Source organism: Spermophilus citellus, assembly GCF_964194105.1.
Source record: "Spermophilus citellus genome assembly, chromosome: 19".
In the NCBI taxonomy this organism is placed as follows: domain Eukaryota; kingdom Metazoa; phylum Chordata; class Mammalia; order Rodentia; family Sciuridae; genus Spermophilus; species Spermophilus citellus.
The window spans coordinates 8711346-8734849 of NC_138201.1; positions in this window are offsets into that span (position 1 = coordinate 8711346).

Sequence of the window (23504 nt, forward strand, 5' to 3'; positions counted from 1 at the left end):
CAGGAAGAACTTCTTTAGGGAAGGGCCAACATCTGGGTCAGATGCCTGGCCCTTGGTCAGTTTCGTACAAATTTCGTTTGTCATGGGGCTTAATGATTGATGACACTCAGTCAGCATTGAGCACACGAGGTGCCCACATCTTGGTGTCTAAATACCATTCTCCAAATGTTCTTTGAGTCTAGGGCTGGAGTACAGAAATTAGGAAATGAACTTGGGTTATCTTTGACACCAAAAAGTATGTTGGCAAAGGAAGGGGACTTGTCTTTTGACATGTGCATTGCCAGGTGTGGTGGCCCACGCCTTTAATCCCAGTGGCTTGGGAGGCTGAGGCAGGAGGATGATGAGTTCAAAGTCAGCCTCAGCAAAGGTGAGGTGCTGAGCAACTCAGTGAGACCCTGTCTCTCAATAAAATACAAAATAGGGCTGGGGATGGGACTCAGTGGTCCAGTGCCCCTGAGTTTAATCCCTGGTACACACACACACACACACACACTAAAAGACATGTGCAAGGAATTGATTCAGTATTTATTATATAAAATGAAATATCCATAAGCCCACCATGAGATAAAGATAGGTAGAGATAGACAGGTGGAGATTTAGATAGAAACAGAGACGCATAGGCTCAGGGGGAGAAGGGACAGCTACTCCTCGTGAAAAAATTATAATTAGTTAATATAGAAAGAATAAAGGAAGTAGAATATCATCAGAAAACTATGGTAATAATAACTGCAGACAAGGTTGGGGGTGCTAAAAGTCGTGGATGGCATTTTTGAGGACAAAAATGAACTTTTCTTACTCTCAAAGTTATTTTCTCTTCCAATACTTATTCATTGTTAATGGGGAAATTTTAACTTATATTGGAAAGCCCACAAGATACCAAGGGACCATGATGGTTGATATCACCAGTGAGGAGATATTGACATTGTCAATTTAGATCTGCCATCTAATGATACACTTGGAAGAGGGCATCTGTTCTCTGATATTCTAGTGAAAAATACTTAACCTTCATCCCATCCCCAGATGGCATGACCTCAGCCAAAACCCAAAACGGAAGGATGCTCTAAAATTTTACCAGTCACCTTCATGTTTTTAACATGGAACAGGGAAATCACATTGGTAAAAAGACCTGGTAAAATCCAAATAAAGTGTGTAGTTTGCTCTGATAATTGCACTTTGGTTATGTAAGATGTTACCCTTAGGGGAGCTGGATGAAGAACATATTATATGGGAATTCTCTTTACTATTTTTCAGTATATTTTGAAATCTATTTTTTTTTTGAAATTCTGATTCCCTCGCTATTGAGCTTTGTAATATTGGACAACTCACCTCACCTTACTAAGCCTTATTTTTATTTACCTATAGAGTAGCCTAGAAATAGAGATTCGGAAACAATGAGTTTGAAGTGATGTGATTCTGCCCTTGAGTAATAAAAAAAAAGTTTGCCTAACTTTATGGAGCCCCGGTTCTTTAATTCTTGGTAGCTACAGGCTTACTCTGAATTTTCAATATGATATAGCAATAAACCCTTTTTAGATGCTTTGGTAGAATACATACTCATGAACTTGATCTTATTTTACATGTATATGTGTGTGTGTGTGTGTGTGTGTGTGTGTGTGTATGTAATTCTCATTGAATTAGTAGGTCTCAATTAGGTCCTGGCTTCGATGCGATGTATCAATTTTGTTCCATTTGATTATTTATGTTTTAAGGGTCAGGTTCTTGCTATATTCCCCAAGTTGGTTACAAATATCTGTCTCAGGGGGGTGCTCCTACCTCTACCTAATGCATATTTGAGTCTACAGTTAGTTTGTGCAACCCCATGTCCAGCTAATGCATCTTTTAAAAATTGTGATAAAATAAATATATATTTATATAAATACATACACACATATATGTTTATATGTATATATATATATATATATATATATATATATATATATAGCATAAAATTTGTCATTTAACCATTTTCAGTGTACAGTTCAGCAGTATTTGTGATGTTCACTATGTTTGGACAGCCATCAGAGTCTCTATGTATGTCCACAACTTGTTCTTGTCACCCTCAGACAGAAATTCTGGAACCATTCATTAGTATAAACTCTGATCTCCCCAGCTCCTCTGATCTGCTCTCTGTCTCTATGAATTTTCTTATTCTTGATGTTTTATTTAAGTTAGAATCAAATACTGTTGGTCCTTTGTTTCTGTTTAATACAAGTGTTTGTTTGAATCTCAGTTTATTATCACCTGCTCTTAGGCAATATTGCCTGTGCTTGCCCAACTTAGATGATCAAGAAAATATTTTGTCAACATAATGTTCCAAAGTAGCAAATGCAAATATTATTTAACAATATAATTTAATATCTAGTGATTTTGAGAAGATCACTGATATCTTCATTGGAATGTTATTAATGTGTCATTAGGTGAATAATCAAGAAGTTACTAGAAAATGCTGCCTGATGGTTTCTACATAGAATAGCAAGTGAAATTTGTTTTCTGTTTTTATTTTACAAACTTACTACATTAAACATGAATGTTTTCCTAAGAGAAATGTTTAAAAACAATAAGAAATTTATATGGAGTCAACTGACCAATATGCACATATATACATATTTGTATAACTATATCTGAGGTATAAAGCCCAAACTTCCACCTGAGTCTTATTTGTATACATGTTACTTGTGGGTGGAAACATGAATTCATATCAGGAGGTGAACTAAGAATAAGGAAATACTAATTTGAGTCCAAAGCTCCGGGCCTCTGATAGTGTTCATGGATTTTTTGGTTGTGCATGAAGCAAATGCTAGAATTTAAATATGTAAAATGTTTTTTCGTCTTTCTAACATATACTGTGTTGAGTGACTTTTATTCAAGGTTGTATCCTATAGCAGAGCATAAAAGAAAGTTTTTGTGTCATTGTTCAGAAACTGACATAAATGGGTATGTTTGCAAACCCTTCTGCACAGCTCAACCAAGGTTTTTTTTTGGAATTGCACCCTTATCTGTCATTGGGTATGTTAGTCTACTTTGGATTCTTGGACAGGCAGAGATGGTATCCTCTGTGAAAATTCATTATGCAAATCAGTCAACATGTCATATTTGATGTCGGATGCAATCATGAAAATTACCTCACCTCTCTCGAAGGGAATATCTCACTTTCTACGAGAATCTGATAGTTCAAAAATCAGTAAATTAGAAGATCAGTCACAATGTCAAATGCGTCTTTAGTTTATGAAATTCTTCCTGTGGCCATACATGAACACGGTTGGCTACTTTGCCCTCGCTAGAACACAAATGCATGACTCTGTCCTTCTATGTGCGTGATAAATATTTGTGACATAGCTATTTACGATGATGACATTTCTGAGCAGATTGGTAGTTCAAAAGGGTGTTAGTGATGATTTTGCAAGAAATACTGTTTTAGGGAGAGAAGAGCTGAAATAAAGTAGCTCTTATGATTTTATTTTCTCTCTCTCTTTTTTTTTTTTTTGGTCTTAAGTATCAAAGATCTTAAGTTACAAACAGCCTTTCACCAAGTAGATATTTTGTGAACAGTTCCAGAGGGTGTTTGGATGCGGGTTATTTCTATATTGATATCTTGAGACTTACATATCCCTGGAGACCAATTTACAAAAGGTTCCCAAGGTTGGTTTTTATTTTCTTTCTCTTGACGCCTTTTTAATGAGGCCGCTCCGTAAGCAGTAGGCATGAGGTTTTCCTGGTGCAAATCTGTCTGCCGCCTTCAGCCAGTTACTACTAATGCATCTGGGGAAAGGTTTATAAATTAAATATTAGGAAAATGTACTTTAGGAAAAAAAAAAGTAGCAAGCGGTAGAATTTATAATTCTCTTCTGGGGGAAATCCATGCCAGTGGATTAATAATGGAGGGCCATCAGGAAGGAGTTGCCCGTGGACCCACAGAGTCATGGTTAATGACATAAAGAGAAGCATAGATGAAGACATCTTCAGAGTCTTTTACCTTTGTATGTGGTTCATTTCCGTCAATGGTGAAGACAGACATTTCCGAATTTTCCTTCAGTGACCCCCTTGGAAACTTGGGACATAATAACAGACCTGATAACTGACGGATATATGTCATCTAATTCCTCCCTGTGAGAAAGATATAGTCCCTTGGCACTAAATAAAAACAGTTTCACCATCCGGTCAAACTTAATGTAGGCGGATGACACTGTCATGGTGGGTTTGAGCTAGAAGTGATTTTAGAAGCTTTTTGGAGCAATCTCACTCAATTGCCCAAGCTGACTCCAAATATGTGTCTTAGGGTCAATCTGAGGCCAGGCCTCAGTTTTCTGAATGTCCTGAGGTCTGATAACGTTTGAAATATGAAGTTTCAGAGTTTATTTTACCAAGTTCACTTCAAAATGTATTTTTGCACACTTTCTGTAATTAGCCTATTTTTAAACATTTGCTTTAATTAGCTATACATGGCGGCAGAATGCACTTTGACACATCATACATAGATGGAGTATGACTTCTCGTTTTTGTGGTTGTACATGATGTAGAATCCCACAGGTCACATAGTCATATATGCCCAGAGGGTAATAATGTCCGATTCATTCTACTGTCCTTCTTATCCCCTTACCCCTTCTCTTCTCTTCATTCCCCTCTGCCTAATCTAAGTAAATAGCTTTTAAAAACCAATGAGAAATATTGTGCTTAGAACATGAACCCACCTCTGAATACAAAGTATCCTTGTTCCTTGTGTTGAAGGAGGAGGAGGAAAGAAGTCGCAAAAGGTGTTTGGTTAGAATGTTCTAGAAACATCAGCTTACCAGTACCCTGGATGCTTCCTGGGTTTTATTTAAATTTGCCATGCTGGGCATGCTGGGCATATACTGGACAAAGGTGTCCTAATTTTTTTTTTTTTTTTGGAAGGGGGTGGTGGTTACTAAGGATTGAACTCAGGGGCACTCAACCACTGAGCCACCTCCCCAGCCCTATTTTGTATTTTATTTAGAGACAGGGTCTCACTGAGTTGCTTAGTGCCTCGCTTTTGCTGAGGCTGGCTTTGAACTCACCATCCTCCTGCCTCAGCCTCCGGAGGAGGCTCTGGGTTTACCGGTGTGCACCACCTTGTCCATCAGGAGTCCTAATTGTATCATCTCTAGTTTCTAGATAGGAAAGAGGTTAAAAATGCATAATAAAAGTGGAGGTAGTGAACTGAAACATTTTGTACACTTTGTATTAAAATTCATAAGCAGGCAGTCATCTGAAAAGGGCCTTTGGAAGTGATATTGCAACATCACATCTGACTGATGCACGTGAGACAGACAGAAAGAAATGGATGAAATAAAGGAAAGCCCCACTCAGATGACACTATCAGGGACAGCCATTGTTACCCGGGCATTATTTACTCAGCAGTATTGCATACACAGGAGGCAAACTTATTGGGAACATCTAGTCATTCTCCTTGTTTAGAAGTGCACAAAGCAAGTTCAAAGTACAGGTAGTAAATAAAACACGTTGTAGACATCTTTTTTTTGTTGCAAGTCATAATGAAGTACTGTCATTTGGAAATGGAATGATCAAGACACTTTTCTGAGCAGTACACATTATATTTGTGCTGGTTCAGGATGTAGGGAGGAAAAGAAAATGCAAAGAGCTTTATAACCATGTGTTTTTAGTGAAGCAAGATTGACCATTAAAGAAGAAAAAAAAAAGAGAGAGAGAGAGAGAAAAGCAAAATTTATTTTTGCACAGAAATGGTAGTTTTTTCCGGGTAGAGATCTGCTCCTCAGCTAAGGTAGAATCTGACTCTTTGGAGGTCAGATTTGCCTGCCTGTCTTCAGATTATGTTTCAAACTTAAAATTTTATTATAGGAAGATGAGTAGTCGCTGTTTTTAGACACCTAGAATTTAAGAGGAACAAATAAGAGCTTTGGAAATCATCTTATAAAACACTATGAATCCAAGGGAATGACGAAACTATCCTTATCTTGCAGGTTTCATTTAATAAAAAAAATCGATTGCTTTTTAAAGTTCTGATTCATTTCCAGATCACTTCTAAAAAAAAAAAAAAACCTGCTGTAATTGTTGCATATAAAAATTTCAAAGACGTAAGGAATGAATGCTTCACTATAAATTCGTAACTTGGTGGTCGATATTTTTGGATTCTGTTTCAATCTTTTTTTTTATTTCATTTTGACAAGAATGGTGAGGTTGTAATTCAATATGAATCTCAAACACATAATCCAGCCTGTGTCATGATATCTATTATGTGCACTTAAAAGAAGTGGTGCTCATAAAGTCTCCAAATATGTTATACTAAGTGCAGTTTTGCCAATATAAGGAGACAAAAGACCCTCTCTGAACCTTGGGGCCAGACCCTGAAGGACTGGGTATCGGATAATACACCGTCTCTCCTTCATTCTTCTGAGAACATTTACAGTTGGAGGAGAACAGAGTGTTCTACCGAAGTTACAGCTTTTAGATAAAGATTGTTACAGAGGCATAACCGTTCAAAAGATTCCCATCTTCTAACAATCTCTTGAAATTAATAAAGACAATGACCTTCTATTCATCCAATTTCACTACATCCAGCAGAGGAAATGATAGAAAATGATATAAAATTAATCCCTTCTCTTGACACTTGTAAAATGGCAATCCTCCTTTTTTTTTATCCTCTCAAAGGATATTTGAAGATAAGTCTTTTAGAGTGTGAGTTTCCTATTCTGTTCCTATTCATACCCTCGTATATGATATAGCCCATTTTCATTGCTGAGGGTCAAAATCATACTCCATAGAGGATTGTGGCTGGGTTCCCAGGGTTCTCAAGAGCCTACCAACACGGAAAACAAATCTCAGACTCGTTTGCGACATTATTAGCTTAGAATGTGTGTCCTTTACTGAGATATCAAAAGCCAAGGCTAGAACCACTCATTCTTGTGAATCGGGGAGAGATGACCTCTTTCTATTTTCATATTCAAAAGGGTCACAATGCACCTTCCCGACTGTGGATCCCTGATCAAGCGAAACTAATGTTACTTTCACTGATTTTTATATGAAAGTGTCAGTACTCTTCTTAGGGCTCTTTGTTAGTTTTCTAGTGGCTTGCAACTTTGTGTGTTCAGAGTGAACAGTGAGCATCAGTATACGAGAAATGCAAGGTCTGTATTTCAACTGGGCGTACATAGAAAACAATCTCTGCTCAAACAATAGTCAGTCTCTTCAGTAGTTGTTATTTAATCATCTTACCAACTGATATGCATGAAGCATATTTATTCCTTCAGGAAAAAAAAATTATGCATATATATGTGAATATAAACATGCATATGTGTATATATGTATACACACAGATATATATAGCACTAAGGATTGAACCCAGGAGTATTTTACCCCTGAGCTCCATCCCCAATCATTTTTATTTTTAATTTTGAGACAGGGTCTTGCTAAGTTGCTGAGGACCTCACTAAATTGCTGAGGCTGGCTTTGAACTCGCGATCCTCCTGCTTCAGCCTCCTGAGTTGCTGGGATTTCAGGCACATGCCGCCACGCTAGCATTCTTCAAAAATACTGAGCTATGAATACAACCCATCAAAGTAACTGTAATCTAATTAAGAAAATCCTAATCCATTCATTTGCTGTGGAGAAGGTAGGATATTAATATAGAACATTTTCAAGTCCCAGGTTTAGATGATTGTACCCGGCATACTTACACGTGTTTGCAATTTTCATGTTGTATTATGAAGTCGGCGCTTATGCAACTGATACCCGTGTCCAGAAAAGAGAGTTTGATGTCTGAGTCATGGACCTTCTGCGTGCTCATCACTGTACAGCAACATTTAGCACAAGTATATTCACTATTAAATAACTTATGATGCCTTGGTAACTGGCTCTTCAGTGTGTTTTGTGTACCACATGTATGCACCTTTGTCATTGAACATGCAGAGTAGTAGTGCACACTAGTTAGGATAAAAAGTTCTGATCAGATTGTCTGAAGTTAAAGATACTCTATATTGTGCAACGTGAAGCAATTTACTTAAATTCTCTGGGTGTGTCTTTGTTCGTTTATAAAATCATTTATAAAAAAGATGATATGAGAACTTACTTCCAGTCGGGGTTTTGCCAATGGACTCTACCTTAGAGTAGTTAGTAAGCGATCCATAAATTTTAGCTGTTGAAAATTTGCAAGTCATTTTTATTCAAAAAAAGTTTGCAATTCTATGTGATCACACATATGATAGCTATTAAAGATGCACTATGTCAATTAGAGATTGCTTCTTTTTTGGGGGGAAAGGGGTACCAGGGATTGAACTCAGGGTCACTCAACCACTGAGTCCCATCCCCAGCCCTATTTTGTATTTTATTTAGAGACAGGGTCTCACTGAGTTGCTTAGGTCCTCACTTTTTGCTGAGGCTGGCTTTGAACTCACAATCCTCCTGTCTCAGCCTCCCAAGCTGCCGAGATTACAGGTGTGCACCACCGTGCCCAGCAAGAGATTGCTTCTTGACTGTAAATAATGAGATGCTCTAGTACACATTACATTGTTCTTGATGGAATCGTCCTCAACACCTATTTTTCAGAATTCAGATATCGTATCTAAAAATAACAAAAGAAAACTCAAATCTTCCTTTGTAAACACTAAACCTTTGGATACCAGGAGAGTACATTGAGAGTGAAAAGAAAAAGATAATCATCTAATTGTCGGACACGTAGATGCATCATCCCAAATTATTCAAATTTGAAAATTAAAATTGCCTTACTATTTTCTCATTCTGAAAAGATTTCCATATAAAGCGCTGACTGTAAAATAATAAGTTAAAATTATTTTTCTCTAACATGGATGGCTATGAGAGAGTGGATTTCTTTTCCACGTACACGTTTCGTGTCTGTTGCTAACAAGTAAGTGTTTAGCAAAGTCTCTGTATTAGCATCCAGCGTCTGTATCGATGCCATTAGTTGGATACTAAGAATGTTACAGACTTCAGTTTCTCTCTCCGCGTAACCATTAGGCACAGTTCCTATAGCGTATGAGTGATGAATGGTGTGAGATATGGCTGGGACCTGATTCTTTCTGACCTGAGGGATTCCAGTGTCTTCTAACAACGTCAGGTGGCTGGTGGTTGCCAAAGGTCCCCCCTTCTATATACCAGAATTGTTCCTTGAATTATTTACGTAGGTCTTTCAACCTACCTTTGGTGGGGGCAGGGGAAGGCACAATTTAGTTTTTACTTTGCTTCTTCTAAACCACCTAGCATGATGCCCTGCAGTTAGTAGGTCCTCTGTCTGTAAATATGTCTCAAAAAATTAAATGAGCCTACTAGCCTAAGAAGGCCATGAAATCAAATGGCTATTTTTAATTTCTGGTGTTGCTGGGATCCACCTTGGGTCCTCTCTTGCTAGGCAAACACTCTACCATTGAACTGTAGCAACAACCCCTAAAAAAAGAATATTTTATAAGAATATGAACAAAAGCAAATGCACATCCGTGCATTTAAGAAATATATAAAACGGTTCTCGCTAAAATCTCTTTTATTCTTATCAGAGCTTTATGGTTCTACACAGAAGTTGGGTTCATCCTGACAAGCTCAGACATGCATGGGAATCAGTTTCAGTTCATGATCCCCCATTTCCCTCCCATCCACCCACCCCCGCCCCTTCTCCTATCTCTAGTCTGGTAGATTTCCTTCTGCTGCTTATTTATATTTTATTTATTTATTTTTTTACTTAAACCATAAAGGGGAATTTCCTTTTGGTATATTTATATATGCATATAACATCATTTTTAAGAATTCAGTGATGATTAATTTTGGCTGAGAATTCAAGGGATCAAATTTACTTTTGTGTGTAATCACTGAATTTCTATAGTCATCATGAACTATTGGTGTCATCGGAAATAAAAGAATATGCTTACAAGCAACTCATCGGAAACCCTAAACAAACTATTAACTGCAGGACAAATCAATAGCATTTTCAAAGACGCTTTCTCCAGAATTATCACAGCTAGACCTTCAAAGAAGAATTTTTTTTTATTTAAATTTTTTTTTTTAGAGTATGGAAAGAGAAGGAAATCTTCAAGCCATGGTTATATCAATCCAAAGATCTACCCATAATCGCACCCAAAGGAACATTTCAGATCAACTATGGTCATGAATGTAGGTTCAGGAATCCTAAATTAAACCAGCAGATGATTTTGCATGAAAAGAAAGGCACATAGGTAAGGGACAATGATAAAAATGGAATGAACTTTGTTGGAAACTCTTTCGATATTTCAGAATTGAGAAGCGGTTTCCTCTTGGCCTGATTAGAATTTCCAACCCTGGAGTCTAATGCAATCGTAGGTTTAATCACTTGCTATTTGGGGAACTCAGGAACACCACTATATATATTTTTTCCTGTGACCAGGTGTTCCTGATTTCTCAGGGCCTTCCAGGAATACCATGTACTGATCCATCATCGGTGGACTGTGCACCTCTGTGTGGCATTACGGCTAAGCCACCTCTGGGTTGCCTGGCCCCTGTCCACCACCTTCTCAGCATGAATATTCTTTACAAGAGCCACTGTGTTTTGTGAAGGGATTGATTGTGCTGGTTCCCTGAAGATCTCATCATGCTTTACCTCCGTCCAACCTGCACTTTGTGTGTAAGAAGACCATTATAGCCAGAGCCAGAGCCGCCTCCTCTATAGGAATGTTCTAGAATCGCAGTTCATGGATCAGCTTCCTAACAGTGCACACAGTTCCTTGAGACTTAACCAGGTGTGGGAAATGATCGGGGGGCCTTTACAAAGTCATAACGGGTTCAAGGACAGGCATGTGAGGGGTTGTTTGATAAGAAAAATGAAAATAGGTGAAGCAGATCTCATTATTTTTTGGTTGCATGGTGAGTTTGAGAAGAGACGTGCTTTTTGCTTGGTAAACACGTCTTTGTGACCCAGGGCTTGGCTTTGATGGTCTGCGGATTTCTCTCGCCTTTTCCTCCTTAATTCAATTTTGTTCCTTTCTCCCTTTATTAATAAAATGATTGGTATGGGTTTATAAACTTTTTGAGCACCAAGACTGTCCGTTTCTGTGCCAATGTTATGGGCCTTATTTATTCTCACTTCCTCTTTGAAATTTGGTTTTTAATTTAGGTTGGCACTCTCTCATTAGAGTTCGAGGTTACAGGGTCCTCTTGTCCTACAGGATAAGCCCTTGAAACACCATATGTGGAGTTAAAATTGTTGTTCACCTATCAGTAACTACTTGGTTGATTCCCATATAAGATAAGTGGCCTGAGAAATATTTAGTCAATCATTTAACCATTGAAAAGCCATAGATTGCATGCTTTGGGGTTTGCAGGAGTCATATATGATATCTGAGAGGTTGTGTCCTATTCATAAGCAGAAAAGCATAAATATATATTAGGCAAAAATACATATTAAACAGAAATATATATTAGTGGTGTTCTTGAGTTCCCAAAATAGAAAGTGATTAAACCTACGCTCACATTAGACTTTGGTGTTGGAAATTCTAATTCTGAAGCATGGTTTTCTGCAATGAAGGAAAACTTTTGATCAGCTATGGCCGATGCTCTCACAATGACCTTACAGTCTCATGGAACACCTCTCCCTCCAAAAAGAGCAGAATAATGAAATTTGAGGGTTTGTAGATGGTGCCACTTTATGTTTTTAAGCCTGATTACATTTTTTTTCCCAATAACTTTGGGGAACTTGGGAAATTTACTTAATTGATCTATGCCATCAGTTATTCATATTTAAATTGGAGCGGATGCACATATCTGCCTTATACGACATATAAAAATGTGATTTTGAATATACAGAAATACCAACTGGTAGATGATGCTACCAGTTTGAGGTCAGCAAATGGACCCAGCAAGGTAGAGACTGCCCCCCGGCTGGACTGTGATTCTCCCTGAGAGGGAATGACATTGGCCAAACCTTTGTGCTTCATATCTAAATTCTGGTTGCCCCTCTTGCTTGTGAAAACCCGTGTGATTTGTTGTCTAAGGAAAATCGAGGGGCTTTTACCTGCACAAGGTTTGCTTCCTTCAGGTGCCTCAGAGCTGGTAAGTAACCTCCCCAATTTGAAGGCTGGGGGTGGATTGCAAATAAGAGCTTTGTGAAGTTCACCTCCGGACTCACCTTCCCCTCCCTGCAGGTACGTACCTGCAGAAGGAAGCACAGGGGCTTTTTCTAATCCACACGCTCCCATTTCTGCCCCTCCTCCTTCTTACCAGCATTCAAGTTTAAAAATGTGGAGGCTTTCCAACAGTAACTGACCTGTATCAGGTAGCAGGTGGTGGCGTATTGAGGAAGAGTCCAGTTCAATCTCCTGCACCCCGCTCTCTGTTGCAAACCAACCATTCATGACATCGACGTGGTTTCTGAAACTAACCGGCATCCCATTGTCCCCATCAACCTGTGGATTCAGAGATACTGAGTTGGCATTGAGCCTTTTTTTTTTTTTTTAATTTCCTTCACCCTAGGGTCTGGCTGTTCCTATAACCTGCCCACAGACTCTTGGAAGAAGTTGTAAAAAAAAAAAAAAAAAAAAAAACTACAAAAGAGCTTGCAAAACTAAACATCAGTTTACCATATAATCCATCCATTATATGCTCTTTGGTATTCATCCAGAGAAGAGGAAAAGTATGTTTGCACAGAAATCCACACATAAATGATTACAGCAGCTTCATTCGTATATAGTCGTCCAAACTTGAAAGCAACAAAGATGTTCTTTAATGGGTGTTGGGTAAATATACTGTGGTACACCCAGATAGTGGAATATTATTTGGTGGTTAAAAAAGAAATGAGCTCTCCACATAAGAAAAGATGCAGAGAGAACTGATATGCATATTGCTAAGAAGTTAACTTGTAAAGGCTGGCTTTATACTGTAAGATTCCAATGACATGAAATTCCAGAAAAGGAAAAACTATGGACACAGTAAAAAGTCAGTGATTACTACATGTTTCAGGGAAGGGCAGAGGGATCAACACGGGGCATCACAGAGGATTTTCAGGGCAGTAAAATACTGGGTGATATTATAGGGGTAGGTACATGTCATCATGCATTAGTCTACACCCGTGTGGTGGACACTACCAGGAGGGAACACTACTATAAACTGTGCACTTTAGGTAATAGTGGTCTATTAGCGTGCATTCACAGATTTTAACCAATGAGCCGCCTGTGGGGCATTTGATAATGGGAGAGTGCATTCTTTTCTGGGAGCAGAGGGTCCCCAGGAAATACTTGTATCTTCTCACTATTACTGTGAACCTACAGCTCTCTGAGATAATGTCTCTTTAGAAAGAAAAAAAAAAGTCATCCTACATAAAAAAAGAGGCTAAATTGCCTCTGTAAAATGATCTTTATAAATGCTAAAACTGGTTTACAAAGCAAAACTGCTTACAGCCCGGGTACTGAAAGGAGTATAAAACCAGGAGCTCCAGTAGAATTGAGCCCTTTAGCCAATATTCCGTTGCTGGCCTGCTATATCCTGGTTGATAGAGTCCAGTGTCAGCATGAGGCTGTAACTTGGCCATTGCATTTGTGTCTTTATTAACTGTTGATAAAGCTAAAATAAGAATCAGTAAAAAGAGATCGCCTTTGTACAGCACCTCTAGCTTTTAGTGCAAAAGGAAATCATTCAGCGTTTCTTACATTTAAAAGTCAGGAAGGACTATATTAAGAAGAAATAGCCCACTTGAATCAAACTGTGAAATATGATATATTAAGAACTATGTAATGTTTTGAACGACCAACAATAAAAAAAAAGAAGAAATAGCACACAAAATGATGGATGGGACGTTGCATCAACAAGAGTGATCAATAACATTTTAAACCGGCATTGGCTGGCTTTGTGGAGAAGAGGCGTGATTTAAAGCTCCTGATGTTTGTAGGACAGTGTTTACAAAGTCCCAGGAAGTGAGAGATCTTTGAATCTTCCACCAAGATGAGGGCACTAGGCCCCCCCCCCAAAGATAAAGAAGTTCCAAAAGTTCTCAACGGGGCAATAGATCTCAGTTTGGCTGCAGGGTTCAGGTGGAGATGAACAGACAGATAAGTGAAATGATTTTACGTGGTTCACGTTTTGAAAAATAATTTCTGGAAATCAGATACCCCACCCCCATCATAGGAGATATAAACTGCTTTGAACCCTAGCGATTGTTCCATGATTGCACATAATCAGTCCTGCCACAGAGAATCTCCTGACGTGAATCATGTACCGAACATTTCACAGGGGGAAAGCTTGAATAGATACCATCTCGATTCCACTGGAACAGAGCTCTCTGGGTGTTCGTTAAGATTTCAGAGTCTTGGGGAATAAATAGAGTTAATAAAAAGAATTTGAAATAGGCTACAAAGTCGGGGGTCAGGGGTGTAGAGATGGACCTCAGGAGATCCTCAGGAGCCGAATGGAACATTTATTGGCTCCTAGGCAGGGGACAGAATACGCTGATCTCTTTAAGTCCCTCAACGATTTAAAAAAAAAAATTTTGCTGGCATTCCAATGAAATGTCATACGGATGACATAATATAACACGGCAAAGAGAGAAGTCTGCTACGAAAAGATAAAGCACTTACGTGTCAAATAGCATTCTGTGCAGAAATCCAAACTGCGATTTTGGACCGATTTTTAAAACTTCCACTAACACATATAATACGGTGTCAGGCAGAGGATGAGGGGGAGGCAAATGCTGTAGAGGAAGCACTTAGATAACCGAGTGTCTGCTTGGACCCAATGAATCCAGCCCATCTTGAGACAAGCAGTCTCATGCAGCTAAACAGGTTTGGGGGGCCCATTTATTTCTTCCTCCCCCATGCAGCCAAAGATACGCACACACATCCGCTCAGACATTTATTTCCCTGTGGCTTCAGATCACTGAATTTTCATGATGACTGTACTTGCTGAATGTCATTTTGTTAGTTACAAGTTGAATAGTTCCCCGCTGTGGATTCTACCAGAAGTCGGGACCACTGGTCACATGGCCTCTGAAAGACAGTGTGGCCTTAGAGGTGAGTTGTAGGGAGATTGCTGGAATTTGTTCCTCGTGCACTATAAGAGTACCAGCAGGACCGGGCACAGTGGCTCACGCCTGTAATCTCAGAGGCTCTGGAGGCTGAGGCAGGAGGATCTCGAGGTCAAAGCCAGCCTCTGCAATTTAGCGAGGCCTTAAGCACCTCAGTGAGAGCCTGTCTTTAAATAAAATACAAAATAGGGCTGGGGAGGTGGCTCAGTGGTCGAGTGCCCCTGAGTTCAATCCCTGGTACCCACCCCCTCAAAAAAAAAGAAGAGTACCAGACAAGGTCTGGACCCCTCTAGCTGGTGCTCAGTACCCTGCCTGTCTGCTCAGATCATTCATGGTGTTTTTGAAGATGACTCACTCCTCCTCCCTAAAGATCTGGTCCTCAGGACTCCTCCCTTGAAGTACTTCTTTGTGTAAGTTGAGCTTCAAATGAAGAGAACTGACATCCTCTGGGAGTCGTCCTTAACTAGTAACTCTCAAGCAATGTATAAACACCCCACTCTCTTGCCTGCTGTGTAGGATAACCCTGTACTTCACAGTTTTCTCTGCAGGATTGCCTGCTAGAGTGGCCACTTGAATATTTCAGATGTTCTGTAATGGATGTTGCATTAATCCACGTTGCATTGCTGTACTAAAATGCATGAGGCCGGGTAATTTATAAAGAAAAAAAAAAGGTTTTGGTAGCTCAGAGTTCTGGAGGTCTAAGAGTAGGCCACCTGCTTCTGCATGGCCCGGCGAGGGCCTCATGATGGGTGGAATCACAATGGCAAAAGCTGACTTGGAAGAGAGTGGTGAAATCGCAAGCCAGAGAGCTACTCATCAGTCAGGCATGGTCTTCTTTCTGTAAGAGCCCCAGGCCTCTACAGACCTAAGCCTCCCCTCCACTGTATCCTCCCCTCACTTCTGTGGTGTTGCCTATGATACTGGGATGAGCTGCATCTCAGGTCCGCTTCTGTGACTGAGATTTCTCCTCAGTAAAATGGAAAGGACCATCTTCCTCAACAAAAGACAGCCAGGAAGCTATTATGAAGACAAACAACAGTAAGTGTTGGCGAGGATGTGGGGAAAAGGCACACTCATACGTTGCTGGTGGGACTGCAGATGGGTGTAGTCAATATGGAAAGCAGTATGGAGATTCCTTGGAAAACTGGGAATGGAACCACCATTTGACCCAGCTATCCCACTCCCCGGTCTATACCCAAAGGACTTAAAAACAGCACACTACAGAGACACAGCCACATCAATGTTTATAGCAGCACAATTCACAATAGCTAAACTGTGGAGCCAACCTAGATGCCCTTCAGTGGATGAATGGATAAAAAAAAATGTGGCATATCTACACAATGGAATATTACTCAGCAATAAAAGAGAATAAAATCATGGCATTTGCAGGTAAATGGTTGGAGTTAGAGAAGATAATGCTAAGTGAAGTGAGCCAATCTCCCAAAACATAAATGCCAAATGTTTTCTCCGACATAAGGAGGCTGACTCATAGTGGGGTAGGGAGGGGGAGCATGGGAGCAATAGATGAACTCTAGACAGGGCAGAGGGGTGGGAGGGGCAGGGAGGGGGCAGGGGGTTAGCAAGGATGGTGGAATGTGATGGACATCATTATCCAAAGTACAGGTATGAAGACACAAATTGGTGTCAACATACTTTATATACAAACAGAGATGTGAAAAACTGTGCTCTATACGTGTAGTAAGAATTGTAATGCATTCCACTGTCATTTATTTAAAAAAAAAAAAAAAAAAAAAAAAAAAAAGATGACCAGGAGTATAAGATCAAAGAACTATTAGGGGTTTAGGAAGTTGAATGTTCGCTACTCGGCAGGCGCATTTTAAATGGTCTAGGTGTGCACCCTATTTTCAATGTGCACGTGTTTCTTTCCACCCCCCGCCCTGGGAAAATTCAAACTAAGACATGCCCCTGACTCGGTGGCAGGGTTAAAGCTGTCCTGAGCAGTTTGCAGAGCTCAGCCCAGGTGCTTGGCTCACATTGTAGAGCAGCCCCGCCCTCTCCCCTCCCCTGGGATGGCCTGGTGAGCCGCGCCTGCTCTCCCAGCGGGCATTCCTACGAATGGCTTTGGTGCCCTCCAAAGCCGACCTCCCTGCATCAAGGATAGACTCCACACTGAGACTGCAGGTCCTCTTGCTACTGAGGACTCATCATCCTATTAGTGCTGTGCCACCTCTCTCTGACCGACTCAGGGCCACCTTTTGAAGTGCCACTATGATTGCCATTTTCCCCCGTGGAAGACTTGAGTCAGGCAGTGTTTAGGTTCTGCCCTCAACAGCCTGCAGGCAAGGCAGAGCCCGGGAGCCCTGGGCTCCTCCCTTCCTTTTGGATACTGCTGTAAAATGTGAGATCTGAACGTGGTGTGCTGCATTTTATTTTCCACTGCGTAGCTTTTACAGACCACTTTCTGATCCTCTGAAATTAAAATTCGAATAAAAAGGCAGCGCACGCCTGTCCTCCCAGTGGCTCGGGAGGCTGAGGCAGGAGGATCACCAGTTCAAAGCCAGCCTCCGCAAAAGCGAGGCACTCAGCCACTCAGGGAGACCCTGTCTCTCAATAAAATACAAAATAGGGCTGGGGAGGTGGCTCAGCCATGGAGTGTCCCTGAGTTCAATCCCCAGTATCCCCCACCCACCACCCAATAAAAATGGCAGCACAAGATGTCATTGGGTGGCTCTTAAACCAAATCTGGGAAGGGTTGTAGCCACGCCCAGGGCAGGGTCCTGGGGGGAATGCAAATTAATTTTGAAGTCCCGTGTGTGCTGCTTCTCTTTCCACACCTGGGTTCTAATACCAGTGCCATGATGAACTTTGTAAATGACTTCCAGTTAGAAACAGTGAAAGTTCAGGGCACCCTTGGTAAGGGATCAGATCCCTTACCCAGAGCTGCCTCCAGCTGCAAACACATGCTGACATTTTTATGGCCCCTGAAAAACAAAGCCACCTTCCACTGATCTTCTATCAACAACTGGCCGTTGTGGGTCTGTTTGGATTCCTGACAGCCTGTGTCAGGATCCTCAGCAAAGGATCGGATCAAGTGTTTGTACCTAGAGCTGCTTTTCTCGAAGCTGTTGCTCCTTGGGTGTTTCCCAACTCTGTAGCTGGTTGGTATTTCTGATCTGCATGGGACACAGGAATGCATCTTAGCATCTTCCTGAACCTCGATGTGCCCTCTCCATATCCTCATGGCTCAGAGTGACATGGTTTCCCAGGATACTCTGCTGTGGGATGCTGGTGGGTGGGGGGACCCCCAGGTCCTGGAGCAGAACGGTTCCTGGAAATGAGTTAGTGCTCTGTTGTTCTTTTATCCCTCTTTACCACCCCGTCCTGGGTTTCTAGTGCCGAATCTCAATTTCCATACCAAGCTGCCAAAGCAGGATTGGCATCCTAGGCTCTCTCTTTTCCCACATCAGGTTTGTGCTTGAGCCTATCAGGAGATGCCCCTGTCTTCAGCAGGGTGAACTTTGAATGCACTCCCACAGCCACGAACTGCCATCAGCCCTAGAATGAATAATTGATTCCCCTCCGAAGCATCGGAGTCCCGGTCCGTGGTGTTTCCTGAGAAGGCTTTTGTCGACCTGCTCTCTGGAAAGCCTCCCAAGTTTTTGCCTTTTTATTATCATTATCGCTAATTTTTGTTTTTTTCCAAATGGACGCGTTTTGACAACAAGACTCCTAAGAGCAGTCAAGTGTCAAATGCAAAGTTATGGCTGGTGCAGCGGCCTGGGGACCCCACGCTCCATTTATTCATTATAGGAAGCTCAGATGCACAAACCTGTGCTGCCACTCTGGGTACCTGTCAGTTCAGCGCACATCACGAACATTGATCGTGTTCATCCAGAGCGTTTCTTGGTGCCGGAGACGAGAAGTCAGTGGTTTCTGAATGACAGAGTGGAAACTTTATTTATTTATTTTTTTTGGTCCTTATTTTTGGTACTGGGTACTGAACTCAGGGGCATTCCACCACTGAGCCACATCCCAGCCTGTTTTCTTTCTTTATTATTATTATTATTATTATTATTATTATTATTAGCAAATGATGTCTCTTTGCAATATTTATTTTTTTTTTGCATCAAAATTAATTAACAGAGTTGGGGCCGGGGCTCCATGGTAGAACACTCACCTTGCAGGTGTGAGGCCCTGGGTTCAATTTTCAGCATCACAGGAAAAAAAAAAATAGATACATGTCTATCTACAACTAAAAAAGTAATCTTTTTTGAAAAAAAATATGAATAAACAAATAAAGGGGCTGGGGTTGTGACTCAGTGGTAGAGCGCTCGCCTAGCATGGGCGGGACCCGGGTTCGATTCTCAGCACCACATAAAAAAAAAATAAAGGCATTGTGTTGTGTCCATCTATACCTAAAAAATAAATATTAAAAAAATGAAATAAAGATTTAAAAATAAATAAATAAAATAAAGATACCGTGTCCATCTATAACTAATAAAAATAAACAATTTTATTTATTTAAAAATGAATAAATAAAATAGTTGATTAAAAATAAATAAATTTTTAAAATAAAATTTTAAATTTATTTTTAAAAATAAATTTGAAATAAACAAATCAATAAATTTATTTATTTAAAAATAATTTTTTATTTAAAAATATTTAAAAATAAAATTTTTATTTAAAAATATAAATATTTAAAAATAAATTAATTTAAATATTAAAAATTTTTATTTATAGATAAATAGATTAGTTGATTAATAAATAAATAAATTAGTTGATTAATAAACAGGATTAGTTTTAGGGTTGCACCACGTTGCAATTCATGACCCCCCAAAATATGTTAATTTAGTGTTAATACATGTTAATTAACATGGTGTTTTGGGTCCCTCTTGTAAAGCCAGTATTTGTCTATTTAAAGTATAAAGTGGGGTTTTTTGTTGTTTATTTACGTTTTTTGTTTATGTTTGCTTTGGTTCCAAGAGGGCATGCATACCAAGCACACACTGTACCCCAAATTCTCCCAGGCTCAAAGCAATAGTTTTAATTACTTAGATAATTATTAGATTGTTATGAGGATATTTGAAATATAGCAGCTTTTCCGGTTCCTCCCAAATCATTTTTGGCTTTTTAAAAACGTCCTTTCAATTATAAAACCCCCTACTGGGGACTCAGGCCATTCACAATGCCTGTTGAGCATGCTTATCAATTAGTGCCAGATACACTGTTCTCCGTGATCCTGAGAAGAATGCTTTTTGTCTTTTAACATTTGGTTTTTGCATGCTGTCAAAATTTTCGCAAAAGAAATTGCTAGGCTTCTCATAATCGAAAAAAAAAGCCATTTTTTAAATTAATGTATATTTTTGTTTGTTTGTCTGCTCTCTTGTTTTTTTCCAAGCCAATTAAAAAACAAAACAGAACTCGTTCCATTAGCTTGGCCCACTAGAGGTGCATTAAGTCTAGTAATGGTTTACTCATAACGGTGGTGCTGGGAGAAGAGTCTAATCAGATTTTGGGAAAAGCCGAGTACATTTGCATTATCCTACATGTGTTGATGTTTCATTTTTATTTCTTTTGATTGAGGTTTCATGGGACAGAGAAAAGCTGCAGAGACAGATGTGCTCAAATTATACTACAGATTCGTCTAAAGAGCTTGTGGGTTTTCCAACTTCCTGATGATAATTGGAATGGAGCTGGGCTTAGTGGCACATGCCTGTAATCCCAAAACTCAAGAGGCTGGGGCAGGAGGATCACAAGTTCGAGGCCAGCCTCAGCAACTTAGTGAGACCCTTTCTCAAAGTAGAAGATAAAAAGGGCTGGGGATGTGGCTCATCGGTGAAGTGGCCCTGGGTCCAATCCCTAATACCAAAAAAAAAAAAAAAAAAAAAGTTAAATCATAATGTTAAATTTATCACCTTGATGTGGACTTGCTCATCTTTTAAATCATTTGAGCAGTGTATTCAGAATACAGTGCAACCTTACAGTACAAACTTTAGAAAAAAAAAATTTGCTTGGCATGTTTGTTTCCTTTGGAAGCATTAAGTATGTGTATAAATTAAATAGGCTCAGTGATACTCATTGCAGCTTTGTTGGTCACGGAAGAAAATCATGAAAAATCTAAGTTTCAATAGAGGGGTGCTTCTGAAACTTAGGGTCCAAACTTGCAATGGAATATTAGGAACTCAATAAAAATGATGAGGCAACCTGGTACATTGGATATAAATGGATGTATGTGCTCACAAGAAAAGGAATACGTAGAACAATAATGCATATTGTGACACTTTATATTTAGTATATCCAAAAAACATGCATTCTTCATATATATTTGTATGCATAGAAATGCAGAGAATAAGTTTGGGGAAGGGATTTCTTCCTCTATAGAGAATGGAAAATGTGCCAGACAGAAAAGGGGATTTTTGATATGAACATCTCCACGTTTCGACACTTTACAGATGATTCATTGAAATGATGTTGTGTGATATATGCAACTGACTTTAAGAAACAAAGCCAGGTACCTGGCAGAAGCAATCGTCCTTAAGCCAATCGTCATGTATTTATTGAACATATAACTGTGTGTCAGGCTCAGCATTTGTCACTGGGAATGCAACAGAGAGCAAAGAATCATCCTGACCCTGAGCTCAGAGACATAGACATTACTGAAAATGTCTATGTCTGTGTAGGTGTGAGTTTAGTGGAAATCTGAACAGATAGACTGTATTATCTTCTGCATCGGATTGGCTACAGATAATCTGTAATGCTTTGCAAATCTCAAACCCTCCAGGAGGATGGGTTTCTGTACTTCTCACTGCAGGAGCAATGAGCCAACTACTTTTGACTGCATTATTTCTTCGTTGGTTCATTTCTGATTCATGGACACAGACCCAGCCCAGTTGAACTTGAAATCGCCATTACTGGCATGGTTTGGGTCACGGAGCAGGTGCTTTTGCGGGGGCTGTACCCAGACTTCACCTGAACCTGCGTTACATGTGATCCAGGTGGCTGGGATGCTCAGATAGAGAAGAGGGGTCTCCCTGAGTTGCTCTGTTCGGAGAAGGTTTCTCTGAGTTGAGCCTTCAGCATGTCAAAAAGCCAGAAATTGAGAAAGAAGCCCACGTGGTGCAGAAATCTTGATTTAGGAAAGATCTTGGAGTATCACAGGACTTCAACAAGGTGCCTGTGGTGGGAGAAGAATTTCAATAGAACCAGGATCTTTGTCCCCAGGTGGGGCAGCCCTTTGGGGACTTGGGGACCTATGGAAGGCACAGTCCTTCATGAGACACTGAAAGATGAGTCTGCTTTGTGATTTCTATTGCTGGCCATCTATCTTGGGATTATGGAATCACAGGGGTGGAAGAAACCCTAAAGGACATCTAATGAAACCATCTCCCCTCCTGCCCTGCACTTCTTGGGGTGGGGGGGGACTGAAGTGGAAGCTGAATTCTGTGTCACTAGTCGTAGTTGTTGGTTGTTGGTCTTTGTTTTCCACTGGAGATTGGTTTTTCCAAAGGACCCGAAGGCCTATTATCCATTTTCCCCACAAAGCCGACCTGAATCTATTTGGGGGGACCACTCTTCTTCTCCCCCATGTAAGCTTCTAGTTCATGCCCGCCGTGTTCTAAATGAAATTCCTCTTGACACTCAAGAAATCTTGGCAGTGGGAAGTATTTAAAGCCAGCCCATATTTTATATGGCGCTCCCTGAAACCCTAAGGCAGGGGAGACTAACTCTCTCTAGAACCTCAGGGTAGAGCTTTTCTCCCACCATCCCCAATGAAATCGGTTCGTCTGCCTTTCCAACAGCTGTGAAGTGAGAATTGAGCCAGTTCGGCAAATCATGTAAGTCAAAGAGCTTAACACAAAAGGGGACTTCCTGAATATCCTCCATGACCGGGTGTCCCATCAATCAGTTTCCAGTTCAGCAAGACGGATGCTGAAAAACTTACATGCAAATAAATATACAGCGACATAGAATCAGGAATAGTGTTACTGGCAGCCTGTCTCCAATAGGGGTCCTCTTCCCCCCAACAAGAGTGACGTCAGCTCTCCCCAGGAACCCTGAGGCTATACTGTACCTATTATAGATGGAGATGAGAAAAAAGATTGCCCGTGAGGTACATCTGAAATCCCTCTTCGTAGAGCTTAAGAATAAAGGTTATATTTAAAAAACCACATAAATATACGCTTATATTTAATCTCTAAGAAATTCTGGGGAAAACTATACCTATTGTCTCTTATTTTCTTCTCACCAAAGCTGGAATGCAACTCTGATTTCCTCTGCCTTGTAATTAATTTTGCTGGCCAACCTAAGCTATGCCTTTTATTGACAAAGTAAAGAGTTAAAGCCATTGAAGAGACTATGCAGGTCAAAAAGCCGTTTATATCTCTATTTCAGGCAAAGGCTAGCCCCTTAGTTCATGTCTATTGAGTCAGGTTGAATTGAATTAGTTTGAATTGAATGGAATTGAATGTCTTCGAGAAAGAGCTGTAGGGAGGGGCAGCCGATGATGACGGCTTCCTTTGGCCAGTATGTGCAGCTGAATATCTCAACAATTATTCATTCA